The following is a 6,337-nucleotide window of genomic DNA, read 5'->3' as shown; positions in this document are numbered from 1 at the left end:
TTTAACATTTAAAATAGCACATAGAAAATCAAATCGCAACCACGGACATCTAGTGGCACAAGACCGGTTTGGATAAGTTAAGTGGATTGGGCTTGGTCTCCACTTATCTTCGGACTTAGAAGAACTTTAAGAAAAATGTCTTAGAAGGTAAAGTTCAGCTGGGCAAGGCAGCCGGCAGTGTCCGGAGAGGAAGCGTTGTTGTCTGTGAGCAGCTGGATGTAGTCGCAATAAAGATTTCTACTTTCAACCTTGGTCTCCTTTATGGACTGTAGCCGGCAAGGGCTACCCCGCCAAGACCAGGTACCCCTCTTAAGAGAAGATGCTGAACAGGATTTGCTGCTCACAGAAGACCGTAGCAGAAGCAGCTGCAAAGTCAAGCTGACCTGCAATTCTCTTTGGGCAGAGCAGCGAGCAGGTAGGTGTCTCATTTCGGTTCTCAGAGCACTTTTTGACAGAAAAGTCTCAAGTTTTGGATTTGGGCTATCTGGGCACCTTTATCACCACTTTCAAGAGTCCAAGACTGGAGGGGCACCTCTTAGAGGGTCAGGACTCACTCAGGCTGGGTCAAGGTGCGTGTTCCAGATGGTTGGAGGTCAGGCAACTAGCCCTACGATTCAATCTGGAAGCCTTGGGTTCAAGCACAAGTGCAGGTCACAAGCAGCAGGGCAGGCCTCTGAGGACACAGTGCAGGCTTCAGGCAGCAAAACAGTCTTATTGGAGCCACAGGGCAGTCTTCTGAAGTACACAGCAGGCTACAGGCAGCAGGGCAGTCCTCTGAGAGACCCTCAGCAGGCCCAGAAGTGAACAGAAGAGTAGGTCTGAGAGCCTTATTTTTATGCCTGGTGCCCACTTTGAAGTGGAAGACACCTCTAGAGTTTACCCCACTCAGATGTTTTGTGGAATATCAAGTCTCCCTGCTCTGGTCCCAGACCATCTGCAGTCACAATAGGCTAGTGTGTAGTTCTTTGTATGTGAGCTGAGGCATTGTCTTTAAAGTGCAAGCAGGGCTGTGCACAGCTCTGCCCCCCATATGACTTGGGTGGCCTATTCTGCCAACACCCAGTCCCTCTATTGTCTGGCTGTATGGGAGGAAAACACAAAGGAAAACTGCCAACTACACCTACTCATGTGACCCAGGAAACAGGCTGAAGACACCAAATGGCAAGGACAAGAAAGCAAGAAAATGCCAACTATCTAAAAGTGGCATTTTCAAAACTGGGACTTAAATCCTGACTTTACCATTAAAGAGGTTATTTAAATTACTATTCCTTTGACACCAAACATTACAGTCTACCTGCTTCTAAACAAACGTCATCTCTCATTAAAAGTAATAATATAATCCCATGTTATTCTACAGGAAAGGCAGGCCTCACAATAGTCAAAAACAAATTTGTGAGTTTTTTACTATCAGAACATGTAAAACGTAAACCTACATGTGCAATCTTTTAATTACAATGCACCCTGCCCTGTGGGCTGTCAAGGGTCTACTTTAGGGGTAACATTTATATAACTAAAAGGGAATTGATGCTAGGCAAAGGGATTATTTTGTCACAACAAATTGACAGTTTCAACTGTACTACAGCCTGCAATGGGCAGGCCTGGGACATGGTTAAGAGGCTATTTAAGTGGGTGACACAATAGACGGATAAAATGACTTTAGTGAGATAAATGTTTGCCACTGACCAGTCGAGCGAGTTCTGCTTGGCGAGTTTCAACCCTATCTGAGCTTTAATCATGATGTTGGTAAATGAATCAACATATCTGTTATTTACAATGTGTCATAATAATGTGCGACATGCTACTAACTAAAAACTAGCTATTATAGGAGGACTACGAAAACCTCTTTCTGGATATTATGGCAGGTTTCAAACATTGCGAGGGGCTGACCACCACGGTACCACACAGGCCAGTGATGAATACCAGTAATGTATTGACAGGGAAATTTGACTTGGAGCCTCTACCGAGCACCAAGCCCCATTGCACTGGGTGTGACTCTGTGGATACCAATGTTCTATTTTGGGTCATGGTGGACCAACAGCCAGACATATCTAATCAGCCTACCATTCAAGCCTGTTGCACACCATGCACACCCATGGATAATCACCTGAGTGAATGATCCTGGTGACAATAGCCAACACCCAGTTCTGTAGAGAGTGAAAGACACATGATTTATTGTCAGTGTAAACGTCACGAGCTGCTGGAGCTGCAAGGACTGATTAGGACACCCGACTTGGAGTCTCACTGAAACACCAATATGTGTAAGTCTTTTGCTGATCACGTATGCTATGGCTCAGAATAATTAGAGCCCGCCTCCTTGCATGCAATTTTAAATCAAACATTTGCACACAGCACTCTGTCCTCGACCACCCTGTCATGATTCTGCACAGCACAGTCCACTACAGCCAGGTATTGATGCCAAGAAAACCCGACCAGTTAGTTGGGTTGAGACCCAATTGGCAAATATATTGGGTGGGGTGTCCCACCCCAAACTCTGACCCCTCCCCCCCCCCCGAAGATATGCCTGTGGGCGCTAAAATTTCCCAATTCAATGTCTGTAGCCACAGAGTAGAAGGTTGAAAGAAAAAGTAGGTGAGCCAATGAAAGCTCAAGATAGGGCATGTCTGGTTCTGGATCAGCTCAAGGTACTTTTGTACCCTTGAGTCCATGATGAACAAAGCAATGGCATCTGCCACCCGTGCTTTTCCCTCATACACCAATAATTAAAGGCAAAGCACTGAATTTTGATACAAAAAGGAGACAGAAAGAGTCACCCATGTAATGGCTAAACAGCATAATGTGAAACCAGAAAACCAGGGATCAATCGTAGCTTCCCTACTTGTCCACACTGTGTGATCCTAGGCAAATATTTTATTTCACCTACCCTCCTTTATTTTTTTTTTATTACGAAATTACCTTAAAATACCCGAGTTCAGGATGTACTTCAGCTTGATTTAAAAGGCTTTTAATGTTGCTCTATGAGAATGTAGGCCACATATTGGGTACACATGACTAATGACTTGCCTCTCTTAGTTCACGAATGGCATTGTGATGGAAGGGAGGATGTTTTAAGCTTATGTTTCAAAAACTATCATTTTAAATAAAGACCTCTCAGTGCAGTGGTGTAATCTAATGTACTAAACTGAATCGCTTCCCCATTGTAAAGGAATAAGCTTTTAAAAATTTATTTTAAGCATTTTATCATATTTTTACATGATGTTTAATGCATGATTTACATGCAAAATATTTACATGGCTCGGCTCGTGCACAGGCTCTTACAGCCAAGCCAGGCCATTGGCCCAGTTCTGGATCGACTCCTAACGTTAATTTGTTGGTTTGACCTCTGTAGTTAAAAGACTCGCTCACTCCAACAAAACTCAGACCTATGTGTTCCTCCTTACACGCACATGCATGCACATTTTACAAGTGGAAAGCGGGAGCCTGTGAAAAAATATTTTGGAGAATGTATGTTCCCCATTGGATGTACATTGATTAAGAGTCAATTAAAGGCGGAAGACAGATTCAATAAAGCAATTTTGGCTAAAACATCGTGGGTCTCCTGCCTGAATCGGGTTTATTGGCATGTGTGTACTTGCATGCACGCCCCACCCCCCGCCCCATCTCTGCATCAGGTTCCAAACCCGTTGAGACATCTTTCCAGTTTATAGTTGCCTGCTTCTTTTAAAGAAGCGCTCTATACCGCACTTCTATAAACTGTAAAAAATAGGTGCTACATTTACTGAAATTATCAACCTCAGATGTAGACAGGACCAGGAGGTTATATGCATGTCAACACTAAGGGGCACATTAGCAAGGGCTAGCGATCAAATTTTGCCCGCTTTAGCGTCCGTTTTTGGGCGAAAAGCGGCGATAATTTCATCGCTTTATCAACAAGGGCATGCCTAACTTCGCATCGCTAATGAGATGCAAAGTAGGCGTGCCTGACTAAACTGCACGGTAAACTTCGCTAAGCCAGCTACGCGAAATATACAACATGCCCGGACCCGCCAAGCGATATGCAAATTTTGCGCTAGGCATCCCTTAACGCTGGATTCTAACGTCTGGTATTTTCTGGACTACACTATGGGGTATATCTACAAGGTGGCGATAGAAAATTATCGCCGCTTTTGCGGCCGTTTTCGTCCGAAAAGCGACGATAATTTTATCACCTAATCAGCAAGGTCCCGCTATCGTGTGAAACCTTGCATTAGCGCACGAATTCTTAACGCCCAGCTTTGCATCTCTAATGAGATGCAAAGTGGGCATTCCTGACATGACATGACATTTCTCCTATCATCAAGCCCCACACTATGAAGCATAGCGGCAGGAAAAGTAGCGATAACCCCTGTTATCGCTACTTTCCTTACGCCTGCTTTAGGACTGACTTAGCCATGATATCCTATGGAAGGTGTATATCATGGCTAAGTATGTGAGGCCCTATCATCAAGCTAACGCCAAACTTTGTGAGATTATCGCTGGGTTTCCAGCGATAATCTCACGTTTGGCAGTTAGCGCTAGGATTTTTATCGCTTTTGAGATAATAAGCGTTGCTAATAGCACGCTATCTCGGCGATAAAAATCCACGCTAGCCGGCGATAATTATCCTAGCGCTAAGTGCGCTTAGCGATAATTGTCACCGGTTGTTGCTGATATGCCCCTATGTTTACTATGGGAGGTGGATTCTAGGGTTTAGGCCACAGGACCCTATCAACAAGCTTATCTCCATTTTAGCTGGATTATCGCTGGTTCTCCAGCAATGTAGCCCCATATCACCGGCTATCGCTGGTAATATTATTGCCAAAGCGATAAGCGTTGTTGATACAGCGCTAGCCTAGCGATAATTTCCTACAATAGTACAAAAACGCGCTAAGCGCGTTCAACGATCATTATCGCTGCGGCTTGCTAATATGCCCCCAAGTAGGTAAATCACTGACTCACTCTGCTTGTTATGGTGTCATAGAGTTGTAGACGCTCTGTTAGACGTAATATACCAGTTGTTTGTGTTTTGTAATACCCTAGTGCCCAATTGTATTAAAAACTGACACACATTACATGTATTCTTGGAGAATATTTTCATTTTTGTTTGCATTTCTTATTTGATTTTTTGTTCTAAATGTCCCTGTCCTTTCCACTCCGTCCCTAGATTGCCTCTAAAAAAATCCTGCCATGTAATTCCCTGTGATGTCATTGTTACGCCTGAGGTCATAAAATAAGATTGCGTCCGGCGTTCTCATCAGTATGCGGTTCTAAAACCTAAAAAAAAAAAATCTATTTATGGTCAGAGAATGCCAGTGAGTATGAGGAGCTACGTGTATGTTAATTACAACACCATGTGACGTCTGTGGATTTAAATGACTGTCATGTTTGCATCCACCGTGTTTAGGCTTAACTAATAATTACACATTTCGTCTAAAATCTATTACTGTGCACTGTCCCTTCTTTTCCCTCTCCGTATATAAACATACATTCGCAACGGGTCTTTTAAAAACAAACGGAATGGAGTCTTCGTAAACTGGTCACTATCGCAACTTTGCAAAAAGAGACACGTTGAGACTGAAGAAATACAAAAATAACGTTACACTAAGAACTTGCAACATTTAGGGCATATAAAAACGATAGAAAAGTGAAACATTCACCTGGTTTTATCAACCCGTAGCGCGCTGTTCACCGTACCCGTATCTCCAGGCTGTGATCATTGGCTTCGATTCGCAGCGCCTCTCGTCCTTCTCCCACGCACTTCCGGAACTCAACGACATTGTAAACAAACAAACTTGGAGCTCTACATAATAAAAGAGACCCGGCCTCACACCCTCACTCAGAACGAAATCCGACAACGGCCGAAGAGCAAACAGCCGTCTCAAAGTGGAAGATTTGCCATAAACTGTGGGGGAGGTGACCAAATTAGCAATTCACTCCCTGAGGGGGCTTGCAGCCTTTTGTTGATGGAGTAAGAGAAGCAATGCTGGCGGAGATCAACACGAGCACGAGAAATAAGTTCACGTGCCCCATCTCAGCCCCTCCCTGCATCCCCCATTGAAGCTTCCAAGGCATAGGAAACACCTCATTCTTGCTCACTTTAAAACAAGCATTGGTATAGCCAATAGGTCTCGCTTTTGGGACCTTATGTGTTTATTTAGAAGTGTTGGCTATGTTGTAGAGTATTGTGGCTGATGTGTTTTATGTAGAAAAGTTGTAATAAAAAGTGTTATATGTGGTACTTAGTGGTATTATGTGTAGTGTATTGATGTTGCATTGAGTATAGTGTAATTATGTGGTGTGTAATTATGTGGTACAGAGTGTTGTTATGTGGAGTGTATGTATATTGTATTGAGTGTAGTTT

Source organism: Triturus cristatus, chromosome 6, assembly GCF_964204655.1.
Source record: "Triturus cristatus chromosome 6, aTriCri1.1, whole genome shotgun sequence".
Classification (NCBI taxonomy): Eukaryota; Metazoa; Chordata; class Amphibia; order Caudata; family Salamandridae; genus Triturus; species Triturus cristatus.
This window is presented reverse-complemented; position numbering follows the sequence as displayed.